At 45.5% G+C, this 27,991-nt stretch overlaps 1 long non-coding RNA gene across 1 annotated transcript; it reads left to right on the top strand.

Annotated features, from left to right (window-relative positions):
• The first annotated feature begins 168 nt into the window (after positions 1 to 168).
• On the top strand, positions 169 to 18,829 carry LOC128459622 (uncharacterized). The gene is made up of 4 exons (XR_008342147.1): positions 169 to 208; positions 340 to 510; positions 7,367 to 7,497; positions 18,647 to 18,829. It is a non-coding gene; the product is annotated as an uncharacterized LOC128459622 (long non-coding RNA).
• Positions 18,830 to 27,991: the final 9,162 nt, after the last annotated feature.

Below are 27,991 nucleotides of genomic sequence, written 5' to 3'. Positions count from 1 at the left end.
TGTAGGATACTTTCTTTATCTGTTTTTTTAGACTTTTAAACACTACACGATCTTTTAACCCGCCTGCTGCTCCACCCGCTTTGAATAACAGAGAACACACCTGTTTCCGTGTGTCTGGAAACCTCTTCCGCCCTGTTTCGCAGCGACCTCTACCGTCAGTTCCCGGCGTAATCCTCGACTCCATTACGGATTAAAACGACGTTAACAGGTTAGCGATGATTTTTGATTAAATTTAATTTAATAAAAGTTGGATGAAAGTCAATAATAAGCTGATTTCGGAGGAGCGGGCTCGCGGTTAAATTGCAGCGGACTGGTATTTGAGGTGTTATTCGGTTACAGGTGCACGACTTTGCGGAGTGATTTCAAAACGGAGTCAATTAGTACTGCGTGATCATTCCGCCATCTTAAGCTTCTGCCGCAGATGTGAGATGACTCCAGATGTTCCACATGTCCCTGACATTAGGAACATGGACATTAACTCCTCAATGAAAGGCAGCCACGATTCCTTCTGTAAGTAACACGTGTCTCGGAGCTGACGTCATCACTTCATTGGAAATGTGTGTATTTAAGTTGTGCTTTTATTAATATCCATGGTGGTTTAACATGTCAACCCTTTGTTGTTATTTGGTAGAAATCTTATTAAAAAATATATAAAGTCTTGAAATCGTTTACACTAACCAGTTGAAAACAATAGAGGGCGCCACCGGCTTGGATGATTTTCACAAGTAGTGTAAGTGCATGCATGCAGGCAGACAGGACTGGTCATGGCTTCCAGCTGAGAGCTCAGAGGAACATGTGTGAGTAAATGCCTTGTCACTGTTTTCACTGGGTGGGTGTTCTTACGCATTTAAGAGACTTGCGCTTATCTCCCAGAGTAACTTCATCCCTTTACATCAACTCTTAATGGTCTCTTCCCAAATTTCAAACGTCACATCTGTAGATCAATGTAGGATTCCCATGTTTTTATACTGGAAAAGTCTGTCCATGAAATTATCTATGGATTTAAATACGCTTGAGACAAATATCCTCTGTAAATATTTTAAAAATGACTATAATTCCTCACTCTGCAGACCCTGCTTGTACAAACTCCGTTAAATCAGTGCACTAATGTCTCAAGCTACCTTTTGTATAGTGGGGGACACGACGAGGAAATATTCACTGAAGTAAGTGGTTTAACACCTCAAGTATAACAGCAGATTGAGGAGCATTGCTCAGTGCCAAAACCTCAGGGGCTTTGCAGGTAATAGCATTAACAGATTTCCCCCAAAATCCCTTTATGTACCGTGTCTGTGCAAATGACTCAAACACAACATTTAGACAAACCTGGGGGAGGACTGTAACTGTTCTTTATAGCTGTGGGTCCAAATAGTCACTCTATGACCGCAATGAATGGATGCTGCATCATTGGAGAATCAATTCAAATCTGTTCATGTTTTGTATTGATCAGATTACGAGTCCAACCGTGGGTGAGAAACCTCAGCTCAAGAAGATTAGTAATAATAAACACCCTCCACTAATCCATCACAGCGGCAGAGAAATGTGCATAAATGAGACACGACAGTAGCGCCTGACATCCTTTCCCCTGGAGGCCAGTTACATGTGGAGGAGGTGGGTGGGTTTTCTGCATAGTTACATTCTATTATTGTCCTTTTTTTCTCATAAACATAGTTTACATAAACACAAACGTGAAAAGAAACATTCACACAGTTTAGATTACAAAAAGTCATTCAAGAGCCATGGGAGAGCAGGAGAGAAAGAGAGAGAGAGAGAGGGGGGGGAGTGCAGTAATAACCTGTGGATCACTTATCTTTGAGTCAACATCAAGGCTCTGTGTTTATTTTTCATTATTTCCCAAAGGCACTGAGCTCCTGGGGGAGAGGCCTCATACATCTCACGGTCCACGTGCTCTACCTTCGCAGCGGTTTTTTATTTCTTTATTTTGTGGTCCTGAAAACTACTGTAACCGTGAAGAACCAAATGACAGCTGCACCCTCACGTGTACATGTGAAACAACAGCCCACACCCAGGGCTGTGAACACGTAATCTTTCTAAATTGTGTCTCTGACAGTTGTTGTTGTTGTTGTGACGACCAATAGACCTGTTATTACAGGCTTTACCAGGAGTTTGACAAGTCTCCCCTGGCAAACAGTTGGTTCACTGTCACAGGCTAAGTGAGATCACACATGGCAACAATAGGTGGATGACAAGAGGATACATGTGTAGAAAGATGTGTTGTTTCAGTCCATGTGTTGCATTTGAGTGAATCAAAAGTAAGATGAGACCAGGATTTAACAGGGAGGGAGAGGGAGGAGGAGTTGAACAAAAGTTTCAGTGCCACCTGCAGGACGTCGTAACACAGCCGTTAAAACAACAAAAAAAAGCTCTGAAGCCGGTTTGTTACAAACCAGGTTAACACAGTGGAGTGGTTTACAAGTGGAGCTGATGAACAGTAAAGCATTTTACACAGTCACCGCGATGGACTGGTTTAGGCAGTCACATGCACACAGAGAGAACAATGCTCTTTATTTTCATATGATCCAGCTGAGTCTGCGCTATAGTAAGCCAAGGCAAGGCATTTTTTTTTTATATAGCACCATTCACAGTGCTATACAGAGGTATGAATAATTATAAAACCCAGAGAACGCAAACTGTAATTAAAAGACTACAAACCTAGCCAAAAATGTAATAGAAGTTTCATGTGAAATTCAATGGTAAAGTGCAGCAAACAATACATGTTTAGGCCCTGATGAACCCAATGTTTTTGTAGACCTCAGGTGTTCAGGAAGCTCGTGCCACAGGTGGGCAATGATGGAGACATGTCAACCTAAAAGTGAAGCCAAAGTGTCTCGCTGCTGGATGGCTGCTGGATAGGTAATAAATCCTACCTCCTGCCTCCTCTATGTTAGCGGATGGGACGTGGACCAACTAACAAGTCAAAGTACATGTGTTATATGAAACATTATCAACACTGACGACAGCATAATCATTTCTTGGTTTTAAATGCAATGGGTATCTCTCTATCTGTGCATAGACTTACCCCGAACACTCTCTTTCCCCTTTCGCTCTTGCTGACACACACCATCATTCGGTTTTAGTTAACAAAAATGGGAAACGTGTTATTCTGCATATGGTGCAGAAACACAAGTTCTGATCACAAATGGTCATACACAACGGACTCCAAATCTCCAAATCTCCACATTTTGCTCATTGTCCCTGTCTGAGGTCCTCAACATGCCAATATTACTTCATAACATCACCTACTGGGAATAGGAACTACTCCTAATATCACAATCATTCCATTTATATGAAATGTTCAGGTCTAGATGATAACAGCAACCGAATGCATGTTTGGTGCAGCCCATCACTTTGTCATCCCGCGTGCTGCCTGTACCCACACAAGGGTGGAAGGGCCTGTACAACACTGCTCGCATATAAAGCTTTTCTTCCACTAGGTTTGTGTTGATTATTTATTTGAATGTATAAAAACTTGGTGAAACATGATAGACAGCTGACACTGACACGCAGTTTGTTTAGCTTCTGTATCGGCGGGACCCGGCTACCAAGCTTCCATTGTCCAATTACCACTGCACAGACTCTGTCTCCAAATGTGCAAGACGGTGGTGCTTTACCTTCATTTTCTGGATAGTGGGAGGAAGTAGAGATATGTCGTCCATCTTTATATTCAATCTATGGCATAGACAGTAAAAGCTGCTTCACTTGGTTTGGTTTAGATTCTGTGAACACTGAGTAAAACTGTCTCCAATGATCTGAGGGGTCTGGATGCTTCATTGCATGAAAGTAAATCAGAGATTTATTTTGGCCTGAGACCATTTAGGGCTTTATAGACAAGTAATACGATTTTACAGTCTGTCCTTTGACACACAGGAAGCCAGTGCTGTGATTTAAGGACCTGTATGATGTGCTCCACTTTCTTGGTGTTTGTGAGGAGTCTGGCATTCTGGTTGATTTGCAGCTGTCTGATTCATTATTTTACTGAGACCTGTGGAGACACTGTTACAGTTTAGTCTAAAAACAGGGACACGTTTGGATGTATCTTGCTTGGACCGAAATCTCTTAATTCTTGCTGAGTTTTCAAGGTTAAGGTTGGCTTATTTAGTTTTGCCGGTGAAATGTAGGTCAGAGTCATTTACTACAGCAACTGCATCGATTACTGGCTGGATTTGAAGTTGTTAATGTGATGAATTCAAGATGAACACTAACTTTTAATCTGCCTTCATTTGGGGCCAAAAACCATTATTTCAGTTTTCCCGTGTGTAGTTGTAGAAAGCTCTGGCACATCCACCCATGATTTAGTCAAAGCACTTAATCAGCAGATGAATGGGACTGTCGTCATAGAGTGACTCGTCGTGTCAATAACAAGTTTTCTGTCAGCTGTCATAGATACTGTTCTGGTCTGGTTCAACTTGTCAAGGCATGACCACTGAAATATCTCTTTCATTTTCATTTCACTCCCACATTCAAACTCAAAACATCAAGTGTATCCAATAAATTCAAAATAAATGGACAGGATCACACTTGATCCCTTGGAAACTTGAACCCCACACACACTTTTTGGTTGATCAATTATTCTAGGTTATTATTATTTTTAGTTGTAATAGCAGCGTACAAAAATATCACATCAAAATGATCCTGTGTAAGGTTTAGTCAACATCGGCCACAAGTGACAGTTTTTGCTTAATACGAACATTAACGACTGTATGCAAAGATATTCAGCCATTGATTTATTTTCCTACACAGACAACAAGGTGTAGCTGTTACTGATAGTAAGGGATAGGAACACTTTGCATTCGCCACTGGTGGTTGAGTCGTGACTGACAGCACCCAATCAGGAAGCAAATGCAGGTGACTGAATGGTAGTGACCAAATTTCTCTGTTTCTGCCCATTGTTTTGTGGAGGCCAGACATTTATGTAGCAGAAGCGACATGTTATAAAACTACAAGGCATCAGTATGGATGTTCCCTATGAAGCAATGGTAAAAACTTAAATATTGCACCTTTAAAGACAGAGCCTCAGGTGAATTGACACAAAGTGGAAAAGGACCAGAGAGCAGGATGATTGTATCTTGGCAATTTTGTTTTTGTTTGTGGCCAACGTTCGTACTGCATCTCTAAAAAGAAAAGGGAAAAAGTAAGCTTTTGGTGATGGAAACATTAGGAGTGTTCAGAGACAAGGGAGGTTATACACACAGCAGTTCTCACCCACTAGTTCTGTGTAATTGCCTCTCGTTATACTTTCATTTAAGACTTTATCACCACATTATCAGCAGTCAGATCATATACACAGCACTCCTCACCTAGTGCAGCCGTTTGATTGCTTTTCATCATGCCTTATTTTATCAGCAGGCAGAATGTCTTCTAAGCTGCTGGATAACACATTAATCCTGTGTTTGCCTTGGACTCTGAGTAAAAACACAGCTAATGCCAGTGTGGGTGCACCACCACTGCTGTTGAGCCTCTCCCAGTGGGCTGTTGGACAGGCCTAGGTTGACAGTGGTGTTGCCCCTGTAAAGCCTGATGATTCACAAACGGTTTTGTGCCAATGGGCGGATTGGCGAGTCCGAACATACACCCATAGTGCACACACCTTATTGTGCAACAGAGCACCAACAACTTTGTGGAGCTGTGCAGACATGAGTGCAACACACTCTCTCCGTCTCTATCTTGGATTCACAATCTTTTATTGTGCAACATATGGGTCTCACAAGGACAACATGATTCAGCACTCAGGCTTGAAATAACAAAATCCATTCAGCTGCCGCTCTGTGTGTTTAACAGTAAATCACTTTGCATTAAGGTCTATCTGTGGCTGTCAATGTGGCAGAAATGGGAACATCAGCAGAATATTTATCATTTCTGTATTATTTGGTAAGATAAAAAAATGGGACTGAATAAAGCTATTGTTTAAGCTTCGTCCAGTGACCAATAAGATGTGTTATTGGATGTCATTGGAGAGCACTTTTTGTGTCTCACATTACTCAGAGTCAACTCTTCACTTGAAGCAGTTATGGTAAACCTGTGAGCTGTGTGGCTCTTGCAGAGCTGCAAACCTGTCTCCTCAACCTTTGTGGTTTGTGATACTCTAGCCTCGCGGCTTTCACACAGGTGAGAACCATGCGGACGGTTTGCACCTGTAATCCAAAGATCTGAGGTCACCTCTAGCTCTTGGGACTACTTGTTGTCTTTGTCTTTCATGCTAACTCCCTCCCGTTGTATATCTGATGTCTGTCTCCCTTTTCTCACCATCCATAACTGTCCTGTGACAAAACACTAGGGTGGGAACCAGAGCTGACACAGGTGGTGAGAGGATGTGCAAGGTTCAACCTGAGTGAAACGTGAGAGTGAGAAGACCACTTAAAGTAAGAACGCTGTTTGTTCTAATGGCTTCCAGAGAAGGCAAACACCAACCACTGCCATCCAGATGTTTTCTTGCTCTCTTTACTTGTTTCGAAAATGAATATTCCCTTATTTTACCCATGTAGCTGGATAATTTGTTCCATTTGAGGGTGAGGGGGGGAGCCGGCAGGCAGGCGACAGTCAGGCGAGCAGCCGCACAGGTTCAGGGCTTGTTGGAGAGTATCACGTAGCCGTTTTTATGACCTGTTTAACACCACCGAGTTGAACGCAGCCATTTCTCCCGCAGTGTACGACACGGTGTGAATGCGATTGAGTGAGCATGGCAGTAAAAAAGAAAAGCTCATGTTTATTACTGGAAGAGGAAATAAGGCGACATGGAAAGATAGGTAGGTCACTATGTGTCTGTGGTAAATTACTGGATCCACCGAATTGTTTCTTCTGCATTTTTCCACCATGTAATTGGAGACACTGTAGTGATTGTGCTCACCTGCAGTTGGGAAATTCATGCCTGAAGCAGTTATAAAATATAAAACCTCAGGTCATCCAGCACAAGAGAAAATTTGCATTATATCTCAGCCAGAAAACAGAAGTACCTAACTGCCTCCCAGGATCATCTACCAAAACATATGAAGCTGAGTGCTTCAGCCCATCATGTCGGAGAGAACACACGTACTGTATATCTCTTTTGAAACATTATGGGCTCTAAAAGCTAATGAGTGCTCCCTAATGTGATGAGTATGTGACAAAACTAAAACAAACATCGATGTAAGTGGTGTGTGTGTGTGTGTGTGTGTGTGTGTGTGTGTGTGTGTGTGTGTGTGTGTGTGTGTGTGTGTGTGTGTGTGTGTGTGTGTGTGTGTGTGTGTGTGTGTGTGTGTGTGTGTGTGTGTGTGTGTGTGTGTGTGTGTGTGTGTGTGTGTGTGTGTGTGTGTGGAGAGACGTGAAAAAATTAATGGTACAATGTATTTGTGTGTCTTTGTGTTGTAAATAGAGAGGTAAAGGACGGGAGGATAAAGTGTCGGATCGGACAGTAAGTCTTCATCTTGACAAGGTCTTCAGCCGAGCACAGAACATTTGTCCTGACAGGAACCACCAGGAGCCTCTGTTAAAACAAGGCTGAGTGTGAGTATCATGTTTATCACACTGCTGTTTATTATGTATGTCAAAGCCAATCTGTTTATATGACCGCTCTCTGGCTTAAGAGTTTGATCCTCAATTCCTTGAAAGATCACTGGAGGGTCCCCCTGTGAACACTTAGGCGCCGGCTTTCAGTGGGACAGGAATAACAATCCCCTCTATGATGTTTTCCACATGCGCTCCATGACGTGCTCTCATTTTTTTCTGACAATTTTGCCCTTCATCAGATGTGTTGGAGGCTGGGTAAGAAAGAGAGAGAAGAGAGAGAGAAGAGAGAGAGACAAGGGAGAAGGAAAGTGAGTGGGAGAGAGGAAAAAGTGAGAGCCGATCTTAAATTTCAACTGAGCCCCGGCAGCTACACAAACAGTGGATGAAGATGGGAGGGAGGGGGGGTACAGCAGCTGAGGCAAGAGGGATGGATGGATGGATGTGGATGTGGAGAGGGAAGAAGGGAGGGATCGAGGCGCTCGGCAGAGCCACTCAGTCTAGACTCCAGATGTGCAGGCAGCAGCAGTGTGGCTGTTTTGGCCCCCACCAGGCTGCTCTGGGAGTATCCCCGGCATATGTCCCCACGCCGCCTGTAAATCAGCCCAGCCAGGCCTCAGGCAGCACCGCAGCCGCAAAAACCCTCCGCCCGGACCCCCAAAACGGGCTGGCCAGCGACAGACGGACGCCGACGAGCCCGCTGCGCCGCATTACTCCTGTAATAGTCTCCCTCGCTGCCTATATGAGATAGAAAGGTCCAAGTTTTACAAGTTACCACCATTTTCCATGTATACGTATATCGGCCTCTTGTTATTTACATGGGTTTGCATGCATGTGCACGTGTCCATATAAATGCACGGTGTCCACCAGTGTAGAGCTGCCTATAGATGGGACATGCAGCTCAGTGGGGCATGGGGCAGGCAGCTCAGTGACATAAACTCTGCCACCTCTCCTGCATGTGTTTGCCCCACCACAGCTCGTCTCTGCTCTCCAGTCTCACTGGCACCAGGGCATTCCTTCAATAGCACGCTGCTTCCCATACTTCCCATCCACTCCAACATCCACAGAGCCCATTTACACAATTACAGATTCCTGCTGGATGTGACTGTGTGTGTGTGTGTGTGTTTGAGTGATCCTTTCCCATCAACGCTGAACACATAATTAGATGTTGGACTGGGAGGCAGGGCCCATATATAGTAAGCAATGCAGACCACAAACATGCACTTGCACTTAAAACCAGATTCGTATTGTACTCCATCAAACCAGAGTGAGCTATTTTGAACCGGGGGGGGGGGGGGGGGGGGGGGGTTGGTGTCTTTCAATGCATCAGTGGGAAGCGTTTAACACATCCACGCAAGTCCATGCGAGCAGAAGGAGCACATGAGGAAGAGGCCTCAGTGTGTGTGTGCTTTTGTGTGTCTCCAAACCAATCCTGTGCTATTGTGCAAAGTGCTAAAGTCAACGCTTCACTCAGCTGTTCAAACAGGTAGCGTGGAAACATAGGAGCAGTGTTTAAGTTGATCAGGCAGCAGACGTCCTCTGAACAAACAGGTGAGCGCAGGGGAAGAAATGCGGAGGTTAGTGTGTGTGTTTGTGTGCACACTCAGCCGTGACTGTGGCCCTGTGAAAATAGACTGCTTCCCCCTCTGTCCACTGTGTGTGTGAGTGTGTGAACAGGTGAGCAAGCCCCCATTTTTTTGTCCACCCAGCAGACACAAACACGGCGACTGAAACACACCGGTGCACCTATTCACACACTTTCTCACACACACACAAATCCAAGCTGATCCTCCTAAATACACCTATGCTTACTCATGGTGAGATTCTAGGAGCAGCAGCATTCACATGGCCTCCTCCTCCATGTGTGTGTGTGTATACATAAATGTGTGTTTGCACTTTGCGGTTGTTCAAACACCTTGATTGTGTTGTTCCTTGCCCCTGACATACAAAGGGAGGTTTCCCAGCGTCAAGGCGCAGATGGGGCGCGTCAGGAAAAAAACAGCTGACAGTGTCTGGAATGCACCTGGACATATGAGGTTAACTGGGCTTTAACCTCTGCACTGTGGGAGGGGAACAGAGCTGAAACGCAGCCCAAACCTCCAGCTGGACTGTAATCGGATGCTTACATTAGACAATGAGGTGCACAAGGCTCACCAACATGAGTACAGGGAGATTTATTCTCAGCTTTACTGAATACCTACAGTACACCTTGACACAATGAAACAGATGGAGACAAATAGATAGTGGTGATGAGTGAGTTGGGATGGTGAAATAATGGAAAAGAACATAACAGAGCAAAACTTTTTTTTTTTTTTTTTTTTTTTTTTTATAACTTTTGCTTTTGTTCTCATTTAAGCAAAAGAAGAAATTCGAAAATGTCTCCATACGCTCTGGAGAAGATGATGAACTGAATCAGCAGTTCTCTACCTCTTTTATCTGACGTGTCCCTGAGGCTCATCTCAGGTTTGCTGTTTGACACAACAGATAATATAGGAGTGGCCACAATAGTTTTTCATACAAGTAAACTCTCAGTCTTTCTCAGTCGTTTTTCGTTTTATTTTGAATTTGGACTTGAAATATTTCTTACACCATAACATTTATTTATTAGAAAAAAAACTTTGAAATTAAGTTTTTTTAACAATTACTTGATAAAAGATTAAAATCACTTATTTAATTAAAATTGAAGAAAACTATTTTTCCTGTATAGTACTTCACTATTTGTTAATTATAACATTTACACTTTACATTTAATTTCGAGTGGTAAATATGTGATGTTTATCTACTTTAAACCATTAGTTAATTATTTCAACAAATTATTATGGCTTAAGGAATTTGGCTATTAAATAGCTATTAATCTTAATTATTTTTGCCATATATTTGAACCACTCCCATCTCACGACTTTTCTGCTCACGTGGCAAGTGTTAAAGACATGATCAATTGCAACACATTGTCAGTGGCGTTACATTGACTCAACATACAGATGCATATTTTAAATTAAATCAGCTGAGATATTTTGAGATTCTTTCCACAGACCTGGAAACTGCAGAAGTTTCCTCTGGGGAACAAGTAACCCTGTCGAAACAAAATGCTGGAATGACTTAATCCTATCAATAACTGACAGATAATCTGATAATGAAAATAAGTGTTGATATCCCCAATTATTCAGTATGTAGCACTACCGATTCAGTATGTAGCACTACCTGTGTTGAGGCAGCAATTGATATTTTAATGTTTATTTTTAATGACACAAGTTCATGACTTAAAGAGAAAGTGAGAGAATGACTCAACATTTAGAGGAACTCATGAGAAGCTCTCCTTATCCTCCACAGCCTCCATTTTGTACCACAAGAGGGCCACCTACACCATCCAAGATCCTCCTGGGGTCCACATCAGATAGGAATCTGTGGGTCTGTGTGTGCATTTGCGTGAGTGTCTGTTAGTATGCATGCATGAGCAATCCCGAGTGGGGGGGATTGCAAGAGACAAGGCAGTCAGTCAGAGGGCCCTAGGCTCTCCCAGTTAATTAGTAGAGGGGCTAGGCCACAAACTGGCCAGCAGCAGCAGCAGCCTGGCCAGCAGTCATCATGTGAAACGGCTGGAGGGGTGAACATCTCCCTAACGCTGCAGATAGAGCTGTTCAAAGAGCTTATCTGAGGCTGTCTGGCCTCGCCTTATCTGATCTGACCCCAGCTCATACGCCTCCTGTTACACTATGTTTCATCTGGTGCAGTGTGTGGAAGTTGTTCCTGTGTATTAGCATTTGAAGGGCAACATGTGTGTGCATGTTGGAATCTGGTTATAATGTTAAATGCTCAGATTGGATGTCAACCAGGCCAGTGTGAGGTCACCAAGAGCTGTAACGGGGGGGGGGGGGGGGTATGCATCTCATATCAGCCACAGGTAGCGTCACTGTTACGAAGCAATCTGAAATAGTTTAAGAGTACATTTGTGCCGAGATTTATGAAGTGATTTATGGGAAAGTTACTCAGGCGAGCTCCTTGGCCTGAGCTGGATATGTTCACAAGTGTGTTTTTGTTTAAGCGTGTTAGGGGCCGAGTTCGAGGAGCATGGCAGAAATGTAGAAAATGGCCAGATATGGTTAAATGTGGAACGTAATCAGTAAATCTGTGCAGAATTACCTTCTTCAAAACAGCCTTTCAGCCACACATGAGTGTGTTCTAATCCTGCAGGTGATCATTTCTTTTCTATAATATGCTAACAAGCAGTGTTGCATCTTTCAAATGGACCCGTGCACAGTAATTACGTACCCACTCCAAGCATCTCTCTGCTGGCACACGCTGACTGTGGGCAGGGACGAACAATTCAGACACAATTTAGCTACAATGCTGCAGTAATTGTTGTTGCCCACTGTCTCTCCCAGGGGTGACCCCTCACTTCCCGAAACACAAACACACGCAGATACAGATACACACAGTACTCACACACATTAACACACAATGTTGACACAGCTTCAGCAGGGACAACCTCCCCCCTCCATTCCCCCCCTCCTCTTCCCCCCATTTTGCCTTCTTGATCCCTCATCCCATCGTCCCTCCCTGCACACACACACACACACACACACACACAGTGCTGTTTGGTGGAGATCAGAAGCCCAGCTCGGAGGCCCCACACCTGGGCATGTTTGCGGAGGAAGCGGGCCCTGGGCGGGCTGCGCTCCATGCGCCTGTCGACTGGCTCCACCAAGTCTGGCCAGCTGTGCTCCTGGCCTGGCCTCGCGCTGTGGGGGCTGTGCAGCTGGGAAAGGCATGTTTCCCAAAAGAGGAGAAAAAAAGACAGAGGGGGAGGAGGGAGGGAGGACACAGAGAAGAGTAAAAGAGAGAAAAAAAGGGCTTTAGGTTATTTCGAGCTCATTACACATTCATCCCCGAGCTCTCCTAAAGCATCTCCTTTTATATGAAAAAAACATTCTGGGCTAAGCTGGTTAATACCTTGGAAGCGCTTGAATTTGTTATTAGATTTTTTTTATGGACTTGTCAAACAAGCTTGTATGATTTGAAGCAAAACATAAAAGTTTTGAATTACTAATCATCTTATTGGAGCTCTTGTTGTAATAATGTATTGGAGCACATCTGTTGACAGATAGATTTTTCCAGCTGAAAATGTGACTTAAATGTTGAATTTGTTGTTTTTCGACTTAGATAATTAGGCCAGATGTTAATACTGCATGTAAATTATGAACAAACTCAAATTTACAAGTGTACAGTTTCATGAAACTAAGTTAATATATTCACATAGACTTTTAACCTTATTATTTGGCATATGCTCCGGTGTGATGACTTGGTGCTGGGATAGAGTGGACACACTCTGTCACCAACTATCACCAGTTTGAAGAGACGACAAACAAACTATTGCAGCATTTGCTGTTTCAGATGTCACCTCTTCCTGTGTGTGTACTTAGCCTGCTGCCATGTGGAGCTCCCAGAGGCTGCTGAGCCCAGCGGTAGCTCAGGAAGTGAGGGATGTGTGGAGAGGCAGCCGTGTACTCCTGTCACTCAGCACTCCAGGGAACAGCAGAGCAGGGCCGAGCCGGGTCGGGCCGGGCCGGGCCGAGCCAGGCAGGCTAGAGCCAGAGCGTGGCAGTGATTGGGGAATCCTTCGGAACATGCCCAGAGCGCAGTCCCGTCCTCCCTCCAAAAACTCCATCACTTAGACTGAGAACCAAAAACTACTGTGCCTTAATTATGATGGATTGAGAGTGAGATTGCTCTCCTGCTGTTGTTGTGTAAGGAAAACTTCCAGAGGTTGGACTATCACCTATTTGTTTTGATCTGTTTGCATAGTTCAGATTCTAGAGACCTTGATACTATCAGTGTAGATGTTAACTGAGGTAATATAAACCCGATGAACCAGTGCACTTCAATTGGTAAGCCTTTCGGACTATAGAGTGTTAAAGTGAAACAACACTAGTTATCCAGTGCAGCTATTTATTGCCCCTGCCAGGTCATTCCCCTCAGAGAACCTCAAACATATGAGTGTAGCCGAGCAAACAGAGGAGCTACACACTAAACCCATTTGTCCTCTTCACAAAGCACAAGGCCTGCTGACACACAACATGTGCTGTCTGTAAAGAGCCCATGAGTGAGCCACATCCCTTCGGTTCAAAGAAGCCTCTCACAGTTTGGCCTCTGTGTCGGGGGGACGTTAAGGTGGTGTACAGGCTCTCAGTGGCCCGTAGCCTCACCTTAGGCTATGTTGGCCTCCGGGATCCTGGACCTCCATCCCCAGGCTGGTCCTGCCCCCTGCTGTCCTTTTTCCTCGCCCTGACCCTGGACCTGCTGCCCTGCTGTCACCAGGGGCCCAGGTGACCATATGGACATAAAGAGAGCAAGTGGCATAAGGTGAACATATGGAAACGACGAGGATGCTTTATGTCAGGAACCTCATTTCACATGATGGGAGATAAAAATACGTTACAGTGAACACAGTGATAAAATACCATTTATGGATGGTGGGCGATGTGGGGTACTCCAAAAGCTCAGACTCAGAGGCGTCTCAAATCCAACTTTTCTCCTCCAAACCAACTCCTCTTCTCTATCGCCCTCTGTTTCGCTCTGTCGGTCTGTGTTTGCTCACCCACTGAGGCCTCCTTCTTACAAGCTGTCTGTGCTCTGTCCTGCCTGCTCTCGGGCTTGGCGTACCGACTAGAGCCAGTCTCTGCTCGCTACCAGGGCCCACACACCCACACCCACTACATTCCTCCACTCACAGCCAGAGGGGAGGGCGAGGTGCTGGATGAGGTGAACATCAGCACTGATGGATTGAATGGCCTGTTGCGATATCAAGCAACATATTCTCTTTAGACCAGCAGGTAGGAACGGTCTGATATCATTAAAGCCCAATTCATGCTTCGCTGTAGGTACGCACGCCGCCTTCGCACGGGGCCGGGCATTCATAGATGTGCGGAGGCGAATGGGAGTCGCGCGGCAACTACACAGCTGAAACTTAAGTGGTGGTACAGTTTCTATGATGGTATTGAGTGTCTTCCAGTTTCTTGTCCACTTAATTACGAATTCACTGGCGTCTCTGTTTACGTCAGAACAATGGCCAGTGTTACTTAGCGGATCATGTCGGAGCTGGAGCTGACAGATGTTGAAGAGCAATTACTTTTGTCCGTTCCTTCACGTCAGGGTAAAGCACAGGGCTCTGCGTAGGCTACATGTCTACGGCCTAGTTGCGACGCAGAAGCATGAATTGGCCTTAAGCCGTGTGATATCTGTTAGGCTCATTGTCCTGGGATGTTGTGTTTCATTGGTCTGCTCTCTCAGAAGAGGATCTATCTCTCGGGGATCGGATTCGTTTTGCATCGTAACAAAATAAACCTGCAGTTTAGCAGAGTAAATGGAAAAACAGTACAGGGGGAAAAGTAGACCTCTGGAGAAACAGACAGAGAGATAGAAAAAAAAAAAAGTCCTGACAAAGGCAGAAAGAGAGAATTATCTCCCCAGCTGTCCGTGCATCAGGAAGTCTCTCCCAGAGAGTCAGCTCGGACCGGTCTGATCACAGAGGCAGCGCAGGAAGTCCCACAAAAAGAAGAGGAAGTGAACACCAGCTCCAGGAAGTGACTTTTTGCAGCTTCGGCTCCACGAAGTCTGGATCCTGAAGGGAGGGAGGGCGGGAGGAGGAAAGGAAGGCAGCCCAGCTGAACACCAGAGTGTGAGAGTGGAGGAAAACAGAGGGAAAGACACATGGAGGGAGGGAGAGACAGATTAGGGCGTAGTGACGGCAGTGACAGCTGTCTCCATGCCGCCAGCTGTGTGTCATTTAGTGACTGCTTATAAATACGAGCCTGGCACCAGGGAGTGATGTTCCTGATGCTGTGGCGCCAGGCGCTCCGCTTCAAATGACATTGGGTGCCACCGCTGACTTCCTCTCAACCTACACACACATATACACACACAAATGAAAGAGCACAAAAAGCTCAATTCAGCACAAGTAAATGTAGGCTTGTGTTTGTGAGAGAGTCACGTTTTCAGCTGCTTTTCTCCTCCTGCCATCTCTCACAATAGAGAAACTAAACGTGTTTCCACAAAACATCTAATTACAGAACGCCGCAATCCGACAGTATCAGAGCAAATAGGGAGCACGTCAGGACAAACAGATTAGTGGCTCTGGTGACAACGTCCCCACTCACACACACCTGTGCTCACACATATTCTGACTAAGCCCTGGTGTTTTGCATGCAAATAGAGTGATGTTGCTGTGGTGAGGAGGTGCTAACTTCCTCTGTGCTGCACCTGGACCGGCTCATCTGCATAAAGGGAGAGAGGGGTGAGGGGTGAGGAAGGAGAGGGAGAACATCAGAGGTGTTAATGGGTTAAAACCTGGTAATTGGGGGGTACTTAGTTGCCTATTGTCATCGTCAGGCCCCAGGGACAACAGATGAAGCCTCATTTGGATTTTAGAGTTCACATGTCACTTATAGCAGTGACACTCATATCAAGACGTTTCTTCCAGGATTGTTCCTCTTCACCACAACTTCTAAGTTTGTTGCTACAATATAAGATATACCTACCTTTCTTTTGTGCTTCTAAGAGTTGTGATTTTAGTTCACATTCCCATGCATTAGCTTTTGAGCAACTTTTCTCTGGCGTCACTTTCATCTTTCTGCATGGGATCACAAATCTGATCTTTTATCATATCTTTCGGTTTTAGCAATGATGCTGTTAAAAAAGAGTCGGTGCCTTTTAAAAATGTATATACATATATTTTCAGAATGCAATATTTTTACATGCGTCCATGTCGTAAAGTGAAAGCCAGCCTCGGAACCACATCACAAAAACGTTGCCCTTTGAAAACCCGCCCAATGTATAAGAAACACACAGAAAGTGGAATGGCATATGGTGAGAAGAAGGAACAGTTTGACTCTGGACAAACGGATAAGTTGTATGTCGTCATATCTCACCAGCGTGACCCGCACAGTGTCTCCGTGTTCTCCTGCATGTCCTTTACCTTCAATCCTGCTCATTCCTCCCTGATAATATGATAAAGCAGAAAACCATATGCTCTTCGTTTGCTATCAGAGGATATCAGGGCCTCACGACCGTATCTACGAGAGTCCCGTCAAGGTCAGGCTGCAGTTCATCCAAAAACCCTTCAGGCTCACAACTGCTTTTCAGATGGGACTTTTGCCGGCTTGGAGTCAGCACGGGACGCACAGTCATAACATTTGGGTTGGAGTCTTCCAACACACATAATTCAGCACAGCTTTAAAAGCAAAAGCTGATAATATTAAAAATGATTGCTGTCATCGTACTCCAGAGAGTGAGCACTCTGGCTTCAGGCCAAGCAACTCTCTGCTCTATATTTGGTCATTTCTCTTGGCTTACAATGACTTCACCGATGCAATTTCAGCTCGGCCCGTGTGTTGTTTCAGTCTCATTTTCAGTAAACTCTGTGATCACCTTGCCTTGGCGTTCCGCGGGCCTTTCACTGGGAGCACAAAGAGAGAGAGGGGCATTAGTCCACAAGAAAAGCCCAGCTTTGGCTTCTTAAAGAAAGCAGAGGTTTAGCTCTTTCACTTCCACTGCATTGTTATGCTAAGGCCCAGCTTGGGAAAAGAGTGAACCATTAGCATCTGAAGAAGAGCCAACATCTGAGGGAAACATGTCTTTAAGGCCCCAAAGAAAAGAATCCATGCTGTCTCTCCTCTCATTTTCTCATTCTCTAACTCACTCTTGTTCCTCAACTCAACTCTCATTCCTTGCCATTCGGAGGCCCATTCTCCTTTCTTTCAGTTTGTCCTGCTGGCTCTTTAGGCGCGAAGAGGGATAAGAGATGTGTGTGTGTGTGTGTGTGTGTGTGTGTGTGTGGAGGGGGGGTATTAAGAATTGAAATGCTTCATGAAACAATGAGTATAGCTCTTAACAGATACTCTATATCTATAAACATGTTTTATTCATTAACGGCTGGTGGCCACCACCCACCTAACCGATGTAATCCAAAAGTAAGTGACTTCACGTGCAGCTGTTACAGATGTAAAGTTACAGCCACAAATTATATTTTACATATTTATGTCAAAGGTCATCTCATGACTTTAGCTGAGGAGCTTTTCAACATTTTCATTGCCTGAACCAATAAGACGATCGACTTGGGCTCTGGCACATGCAAGAAGTAGTATAGATTTTTATAGTTTTTTTAAAATATTAATTTTTAAAAAGTTCATAAATGTGCAAGATGTTGATAAATACTGGTCTGGTCCTATTGCTTCTCCATGATATTATATAAGCTGTGGCAACCTATTCACCTGCACACATTGGTATAACATTTAGCTGATGTATGTTTCCTGTCTTCTATTATTTTTATTGTTTGTCATTCTCTAACTCTGGTCTCACACAAACAAGCTAAGGTTAACTGTCACCACTATTATCTTATCAAGACCAGTATGTTTACAGTCACACAGTTCAGTGATAATGCACCATGACACCTAATCTTCCTTAGTTTTTAGATTTGTCCGTGGGAATGTAAGTGATAGCAGAACCTCAAAATGGAATAATCACAATTACACTGGATTTCATTTGGAACCATCCCATCATGTTTGCTACCAGATCATCTGAATAAGGCCAGTGTCGCCACGGATACCAATGTGGTGGATTGGAACAATGAATCCCTGTTTCATTCACAGTATGTAAACAAGAACAAATGTCACAGGGAAAATAATGTTCATTTATTAGCCTCTTGGAATAATCATGTCGTTGAATCTAGTTGGTCTCCCTCTTATTTTATTTTGAGTCTCAGCAACCGAGGTATTTTTCTAATTTACTTTGTTTTACTTTGCTCTCAGAGAACAAAGTTTCACCTAAATCAAATCTTGTATATAGTGTCACGTGAGGCAGACGCACATCTCTGCCTCTCATCCTACTCCCAGAGATTCCACGAGTGTAGAAGGCCTGCATTTAGAGAGAGAAATTGTCCATTGGGATTATTTGGTGCTATGAGCTCTTTAACATACAATGGGAGTGGGTCATTAAGGGCTTTGTGTGTAATGAGAAGGATTTTGAAGTCTTTACGGGATTTTACAGCCAAGGTAGTGAAATTATAGTATGGGAAATAAGGTCTCTCGTTGCACAGCAGTGTTTTGGATCATCTGGAGGCTGATTGTAAAGGCAATATTTATTTCTAATAAAACAGATTTTCCCTGAGCTTGGATTGGTACCTGACTCCTCCCCCCTGCCCCACCTCCTGGAATAGGCCCTGATGCAAGCACATTCTCATCCATCTGGCTCATCTGGTTCCTTGGTAATTGAACATGGCATTATTATGGCCAAAGTGACCTTTCTTTCCTTGCTGCTATGTGCTTGTGTTTGTTGTAAACAGAACGGTCTGAACATCGTCTGCATCGGTCTGCTGAGCTGGAGCCGGACAGGGGAGCAGCTGTGGGATGATTCACGGCAACAACACGCGTCATCTTGAGTGGGATCCCACAGACGCTCCCCTGGGTCACAACATGGCCTGGATGGAATCCTACAGAGACAGTGATACTATAAAGATAAACAAACACACCTTGGGGCAAGAAGCAGGACCCAAGAGCTAGAAATGCTGAGTCACTGGAGTTTCTACAGCTGAGACATCACTGTTCTGCACCCAGCTGGCTGCTGACACCTACGGGAGCAGTGATGAGCTGAGTGATAACAACAGCACCATCACCAGCAGCACTGTGAGGCCTACTGTACGATAAACACATGACTCTGACAGGGCTTTCTGGTCAAGCCCCCGTAGCTGACTAAAGCCTCAGTGAAGCAAGGAGCCGTTTGAGGGAAGAGAAGAATGACTAAGTCGTGCACCTGCCTCTCCGTCAGAATAACACCGCCTGGAAGGGGGTGAGGGGGCCGAATGAAAAAAAAAAAAAAAAAGTAGGAATTTCCAAGGACAGGCAAGATGTTGTGAAATCATATTGCGCATGTGGCCTGCACAGCTGCACAGGGAGTGAGCTGCTCCATGTGTAAAAGAATGAATCACCAGCAGAGTTCCTCAGAAGTCAGACCACACTTTCAGCTCTCATTCTTCCAACTACCTCTCACCCTCCCCCCTCCCTCCGTCCTTGTTTTGCTCTCTTCTGTTTTCCATACTTCTTTATTGCAGGTGCGAGCAGTGAAGTAAGCGGACTAGATTATCCACATACTGTCAGATCAGATCACTTCCCCATGGCACACACATGGAGAGATATGAGGGCACGTACACAAATGCATGTTTATCATTAATCACAATGAACAATGCCGAAGACATCCAGAGTCTCTTCATCAGCATGACATCATGTGACACATATAACCACACTTCCTTCTCCATCTACCCACGCTGCACTGCAACACAGGTGGCCGACTGCGGCAGCCGGAGCAGCATTCCTGCACTGCTGTTAAGTGACATCTCCTCTGCAGAAGTGTCCTCATCCAGGAAAATCAGATGACTCACAAGGTTATTTACCATCACATGGATCTCATTCCGTGTTAATGTAGATGGAATGCTTACGGGGGGCTGCTCGCACCACAGCTTCTTACTGCGCATGTATCATCCACCTAATAAATCACAGCCGCTCGTCCGTTTGACTTCAAACTTGGCAGGTGTATTTATGAGGACCAGATGAAGTGCAGGGCCAACTTCGAGGTATTGTGGACCATCAGTTCTAGAAACCCTGATCCTCCATTTATTATATTATTATATTGAAAGTGCACTTGATTTACACAACTGTGATGAGAGCCCATCTCCCATCAGGCAATTTTTTGTAGCAAAGTCACAAACAAACAGGCAAAGCAGACTGGTCCTACTAATATATGAATTTCTGTCTCTGAACCAAGGATTGTTGAATGGCAGCGGAAGTTATGAGTTTAGCTTTTTTGGGGATGAAACGTTCTCGAGAAACATAAACAGGCACGTTCAGCAACAGTTGGTTGGGACTTGGGCCATTTGAATGCTGTGGTCAATATTTTTTAATTACTTCATTTATATAGCACATTCCAAAACCTTTTTCCTGTTTTTAGATTTTTGTTGATTAGGCATCTGAAAAATAGGGTCTATACATATTATAATAACATAACAGCAAGGAAATGGAACGGGAATGATGATGGAGAGGCGGTGGACTAGTGGCAGAAACTTGGACTATGGGCAGAAAAGGTCTCTGGTTCGACTCCAGGGAGAAACAACAAAAAGACGAACCTGGATTGATCTGTCTTCTCCCTACCCTGTCTAGTGCCCCTGAGCAAGGCACCTTACTCCCCAACATCTGCTCCCTGGGGTGCCGTACATGGCTGCTCACTGCTCTGTGTGTCCTGCACCAGATGGGTCAAAAGCAGAGGTTACATTTCCCTACCTGCATGAGTGTGCCTGTGCATGTCTGTGCATGTGTTTGGGATAAATAAATGTATCTTAATGTTGATTGAGGACAATTAATTTGATAAGAAGCCAATTTTGAACTGGCACCGCTCGTGAAGTTAGTGATGGAAGGAAATTTTATTTATTTGCTCGACTGTGACTTAGCGGGATCACACAAAAACGACAGATTACCATGAATCTCTGGAAGGATGCAGTATGGGTCGGGGAAAAGCCAATTAAATTTGGCAGTAAGTATAAGCAGAAGTATTTTATTATTATTTACACTTTCTTTAAGATAGTTGTAGATTTCTCAGAGAGTAAGTAATGATATTAATCAAAGCAAAAATCAGGCATGTTTAGGAGACTTATATTAATATTTATGAGTGTGTGATTTGGTTCAGATCCAATTAAAATCAGATTTAGTGAATTTGAATGGGGCTTCATAAAGGGACTGCTGGCTCTTAGAGGATGTGCTATGTAAGTACCATTCTAGTTGTGTCTGTTTTGGCTGCTGTTCACAGCATCATTTTAGGCCCCCCCCCCCCCCCCCCCTTTAATCATATAGATGTTCTACAGAGAACAAAAAGCCAGGGATGAGTCATCAGCACAGGGCAAATTGCCTGTGAGGTGTCACTACCCAAACCCAACTTCTACAAACACACATTTCACAAAGATGCATAGATGAATTTATCTGCTCATCAGTGGTCATCAATCAGAGGGAATTCATCCTCTAAATTCCTCAGTGCATAATGGGATGATGGGAGGAGGGCGGCTTATTAGAGGAGCGCCCTCATGAAGTGGAGAGGCTGCCGACATCTTTATCTTTCACAGCTCTGGCTCTGATGCTAAATTGACAGCTTCAGAATGTGTCTTAAATGCTAATTCAATGGGTAAATCCACAGAGAGCCAGCTAGCTGTAGTGCCCTCTAGGGCAGCGGTGTTATCCGGGGTCCCTAAGGAGTGTCCAGGGCTGCTCTGTGTGGTCCGGCCCCCCCAGGAGAAGGGCTGCGGCTGACTGGGGGTTTTTGGGCCTCTGCCTCCCTCTCCTCCCTGTCCCCCTTTGATATCAGGAGTGCTGGAATGGAGGAGTAGCATCGGAAGGGGGGGGGGTCTCCCTAGTTGCCAAGCGAACGCCATATGGGCAGCTCACTGGTGTTACTGGGGGCCCGGGGCAGTTCCCAGAATTCACATGATAATGAAGCCCGGGCCATTCAGAGTGCTGGCCTAAAGCTGGGTCTAAGAGCTTTTGATAGCCCCCAGCAGCCTGTAGGCCTGCCCACCCCGGGCCCAGCCAGCTTTCCTGCCAGGCCCAAACCACCTGTTTGATTTTCCCAGGGCCCTGCCACAGCGGAGCGAGAGCAGAGAAAGAGGGAGCAGGGAGGAGGAGGGGAGGGGCAGCAAAGGAATGTCTCCCTCTTATTTTGTCACTGAGTGTGTACTTCCCATTCACTTCCTCTTTATAATCCTCCAGCCCTCCCCTCACGTGCACACACATACACACTGTTGCATAAACACGGACGTGCACGTGAACACACGCACCGAGTATAACCTAGATGCACACACACACACACACACACCCCTGCTGACCCACACACAGTCCCTTTCCCCTTTTGTTAAGCCCCCTGCAACAATCCCAGGGAGAAGAATGAAGTTTAAAAGTAGGGCACCTTCTGCTGCATCGAAGTTTCTCACAAGCGTATTCCTGGAAGAGGGCCCTGGGTGAAAAGCAGGGCGTTTGTCTTAGCAGCGTGTCTCAATTCTACGTGGGAACCAGGAGGATGTTCACCGGGCGGCCGAGGGGACTGGGCGACTGGCTTGGTCGTTGGGTGGGGGTGGACAGAGAGGGTGATGGAGACTGGGGTGGTTGAAGGGACACCATGAGAGGAGAGGAGGGATGGGAGGGAGGGAGGGAGCAGGGAAAGGGAATGATATTTGTGGCACTTGCGGGGGGTCGATGTATGTTTACCACAAGGGCACATTCCTCTGTCGTGAGAATGGCTGGTCCATGTGCAGCAAAAGCACTGGGGCAGACGGGGCAGATGGTCCCAGGCCACTTTGCTCACTGCAGCCACATGGAGACACAGGTTCAGGACTCACTTGTTGCTGTGTCCAACAGTCAAAGTGAACTTCAGGTCTTTGATTTGGTTACAGAGCTTGAAATGATATTTGCATACGCTGACTCAATGTGCGCTTTCTTCTCTGTCAAGACTGTGGTGGAATATTTCCTGTTGTGAAATCATGTGACGTGATCCCGGAAGACACACTGGGAGCCCAGGTGTGCAGGTGTGACGCTGTGTACTCTGCGGCCACTTCTAGTTCCCGGTGTGAAGGCGGGGCAGCGTTCCTACAGTTTAACCAGAAATGCTGCCTTGCTGGGGGCTAAACACCTGCGTTGCACTCCCAGAGAAAAGGGCAGGGAGTGGGGGTGTAAACCTGAGTTGCTGGTGTTTACCCCCCACCCTTACCTAACAGGGTCTCTGGTTACTGTAGTCCCCTGGCTGCACTGTTTCTTGTAGCACGTTATTAAGGTCAGGTGAACAAGGGACATCTGCATAGAAAACATTACAATAACACTGCACTGTAGCTCTATTGAATGTGACAAAGAATACACACACCTACACCTGTTGCACCTGCGCTGCCTCCTGTAGGCCACATGAATAGATAGCCTGATTCCCACACCCATGTAAATTAACTTCCTCATGGTGTTGCACCCTCTATACAGCGCCGATAAATAGTAACAACAAACAAGAGGGGAAACTCAAGCGGGCTCAGATCACAGCTGAGCCAGCTAAGGTGGGACTTTGGTGTCAAGAGCGTCAGGAGAGAGAAACAAAAACTCTCCAAGGCCCAAATAACTTGATTATACCCGCTCCACAATCAAAACAAAAGTGGCAGACCCAATCTGTTCACTGTCAATGGTGGCTCTCATTTGTCAAGCCCATCCAAGAGGTTGGTTCTCAGGCGACTTGCACAATGCCCAGTGACAAACAGGAGGGCTCTCCTTTTAGCCTTGCCTGCCACTGGGAAGCCCATCTGAAGTATTAATCTTTGGTTGGAAGAGTGGAGGAGAGGGCTCAGCCTGGCCCAGCCATTGTCCCCCGGCCTGGGCCCTCTGAATGGGGCTTTGTCAGCTCCCCAGCTGCCACTGTCCTGCTCCATCTTTGGGCTTTGGCTCCCATGTCCCGTGGCCGTGCTGACTGGACGCCTCCGTGCAGCTGTGGGGATGTGCGGCGTTTGTGTGTGTGTGTGCGGGATGGGCAGAGAGAGAGAGGTCAGGTGACAGACCATTCGTCTCACACACACAGGAACACACTCACACAAATATGTGGCTTTACATAGGATCTCACTCTGCATTTCAAAGTGCTGCATGCAGTTGCCATGGAATCAAGAAAACACCAGAATGAGTTTCATATTGGTTCAGTTTCTTATAGCACTTTACCCATGGAAAACATTCCTGCACTATATAATAAACTTATAAAGATATACTATTAATGTCCCCTCTTATAAAGTTATCAATGCTACCTATTGATTTGACCAAATCCGAGGAAAAAAGCAATTTGAGTATGGTCCAACTAACTTTGAACTTATATTATATTTTGTGAAGCACCTTGTAGCTTTGGATGGAAAGGGACTAATACATAAAGTTTTATTATTTTCACTTATGCAATTGGGCTTTGACGATGACCTGGGATTTGGTTTCTCTCTCCAGATGAAACTGCTAATTATTTAGGATATATTTAATGCCTTATGCAAACACTATTATTCATTAACCCCTCCACCAGCCTCTTGTTCAACATTACTGTCTGAAATGTAAATTAGCAAACATTGAACACAGAAAGAGGGACAATACTGGAGCTGATGGGAAGGTTTGCCCGAAACATTTGTTTGTTCTCCATCTCCCTCCTGCAGCAGGAGGCAGCTGGCCAGCAGCAATCAGGCCGGTCCCCCATAGGCATCTTCTGGCTACCAGCTGGGAACAGCTGGTCTCTCCTTCTGCTACCAGTGGACCTGGGCCCTGCTGGAGGTCCTGGAAGAGGAGGAGGCCTCATACAGGATCGGACAAACAGGCAGCTTTCACACACAGACAGGTTCTGCTAATGAAGAGGCCTCATTAGGCAACATTTACAGTCCCTGCGGAGGTGCACCTATTGTTCAGTCAGTGATTTCAGGGGGGGATCTACAGACCCAGGACCCCACCGTCTCACCGTGGCCTCGGTGCAAAGTCAGTGTTGGCTCACCCGAGCGTCCGCTGTGTGATGTCAGCGGCAAACTGTTGCTAAAGTCAAAGAAGCAGAGGGAGGGGAGACTAGTTGCTGGTGGTGCTTGGGGGGGGGAGTTGATGAGCGGACGGAAAAGGGACTCGGGTGTTATTAGATTTGCAACAAGCCGTAACACTGTCTCCCATTGTGTATCCCTCCACCCCTGCCCTCCCCCAAACCCCTGACCACAGAGAACTCTTACCCAGCATCCCCTCCTTCTCCAACTCCTTCTCACCCCCTCCTCAACCAGCACCCCACCCCACACCCCCCAACTAAAGCTCTCTCACCAGGCAATTGCCACTGGAGTGGAAAGTATTCCAGAGCACAATGCCTATGCTCTCAATGGGTGCTTTAGCATGCCACCAGTGCGCTGTCACCAGCAGATGGGGAGCTAATTAGAAGCCATTAAAGGGCTTTGATAGTGTGTGTGGGAACCAGGCGGAGGGAGATGGCCACAGGGGTGTAGAGGAGGGGTGAGATTCAGGTCTAGTGAATGTGCACACACATACATATGTACACAAGTGAGGGAAAGAGATAGAGAGCGAGCTGTCCCTGTGAGTCCTCCAGGGGCCAAGGACACAGAGCAGTGGACACCTGTGGGGCTTCAAGGATCTCTGTGAGGCTGCGGAGCACAAACTATCAGATGGAGATAGTGTTCCTGTAACCTGCCCCTGGCTCTCAGGGGATGGCATCCATCCACCCACCCAGTCTGCCCGCCCGTCTGCACACAGGAAAAACACCAACAAGCGGCGCGGCTCCAGCCTGTCTGCACTGGGGAATGACACATCTCTGAACCAGGACTCCCACAGGAAGTGACTCCCAACCACGGGTCCTCAGTCATTACAGAGGCTGCGCTGCCCAGGGAGGTGCCAGGGCCATGCCGGGGCACACCAGGAATCCAGGCGGAAACATACATAACACACCCACAGAGGCAGTGACACACACACACACACACACACACACAGTGTTACAAGTTCTCACACACAGAACACACTTCCTCCACTTGTGCCTGTGACTGATGAGTCTCGAGTCAATCATCACTCGGCCGCAGAGAGCTGTGACAGTGTGGTGTGGTAAAGGTTTTTGTATCTGACACCACACACACCCCTCCCTGTCTCACATGAGCCTCTCCACACACCTGCACACAGGTGTGATCATTATCAAGCAAACAGGAAGAGCCTGACTGGGAACTGGAAACTAATCCCACAGCTGCAGGGAGAAGACCTATGTGTTTGTGTGTCTGTGTCTGTGTGTGTATGAGTGTTAGTAAAAATTGTTGAAAACTTGCATGTGGTGCTCGCCTCTCATTATCAAATTCCTCCCCGTTTCTTTTCAACAGTGTATCTCAATAATCGTACTGAAGTCAAATCCTCTGTCTAAGAAAGCGTTTATTCTCCTCCGCCATCATTGTGCCTTGGTCCCTTTCATGTTTCAGGAAGTAGTATGAGAATTACTTATTGTCCCCCACAGTAATAATAACAGCAGCAAAAGTGTGAAAGCCTTGCTGGAATGTCCTATTTCCTCTGAATGGATTCCTGCACCGACGTTTCACACTTCCTGTAGTGTGCTCTTATAGATCTACAGTTTTGGCCTTATCGTGATTAAGAGGGCGTACTAGCTGTTATGTTTTCCTCTACACCAAATGGAACAATTTATCCTGGAAAAAATAAACGCTACTGGGAAACGGCTTGTGTGCGGGCACAAATAGAGCCAAGATACACAATGTCCTGAAAAGAATACAAGTTGTTGCCTTTCTGCTGTTTGATGGATGGGGGATGCTGCAGCGGAAACAGTAGCCTGTCGTAGAAATAAAATACTAAGTGATAATCGACTCACATATAACGAGTCCCCTGGGAAATGAATTCTGTGTCAGCGATGAAGGGGGAGCTGCGAGAGGGCACTGGCGTTGTCAGTTAAAATCAGGAGCTAATATGTTTCACTTTTCTCTCCCCTCCTCTGCCTCATCGCTCTGTCTCCTCTCTCCCCTCGCCTTGATGTGCAGTAAACAGGCTAAAAAGGGCCCAGCTGTGTGGAGTTATTGTTGGTGTCAGTAGGAAGTGCTGATAGCTTTTGCAGCTGAACAAAAGCTGGATGAGGGGAGTGGAGGGGCGCTCCAGACACTGTGGCTCCAGCCTAGATTCTCTCCCACAATCCCTGCACCGCACTCCCATTGTTCTACCCACCCGGCCCTCCCTCCGCCCTCCCTCCGCCCTGTCAGCTGCGACCTAGGACAGAGGGCAAAAAAAAAGGGAGAAAAAGAAAGTTTTTTTTAAAGTTTTTATGGGCTACTGCAACAGCTAGAAGAAACAGTCCCAGTGGTAGTTAACTTTGTTACAGGACAACAACACTGACGTTGGCTTTGGTGTCACATCTGTGCAGATTTTAGAAGAGGCTCTTTAAACTGCATTTAAATTCAAATCTGAAGGGAAGAAGCTGGTTTTTCTTCAGGAGGATACAAATAGATTTAAAACGTGTGAGAAACTCGTGTCAGTCTGCACAAATACCAGAATACTAATTTAAACTAAATTCTACATTTGAAAAAAAAAAAAAAAAATACATAAACAAAATGCAACAATTATACGCTGCAGATTCTGGTCAGTAAAAGTACAATTATAACGTGGTGAAATTTGAAAGTGAGCACAACTACTAAAAGTTTTGTACTTATTCTTATTATGAAATAATGAAATATATAAATTATATGATCGATGCTTTGTTATAGAATAGACTGCAAGATTCATATTGACCAGCAACAACATAAAAACCCAGCTTACATTTAAATGAGTCAGTAATGACAGTCTGGTGATATAATATACATAATGATATACATATAACATACCAGGGTCACACATAATGTTTATTATTTACTTTGGATACTTTAGGTACGTTTGTGTGATAATCAGCAGTTTTTCTT

This window comes from Pleuronectes platessa, chromosome 2 (genome assembly GCF_947347685.1).
Source record: "Pleuronectes platessa chromosome 2, fPlePla1.1, whole genome shotgun sequence".
In the NCBI taxonomy this organism is placed as follows: Eukaryota; Metazoa; Chordata; class Actinopteri; order Pleuronectiformes; family Pleuronectidae; genus Pleuronectes; species Pleuronectes platessa.
Note: the sequence above shows the minus strand (reverse complement) of the source record. Positions and strands in the feature narration are given on the sequence as shown.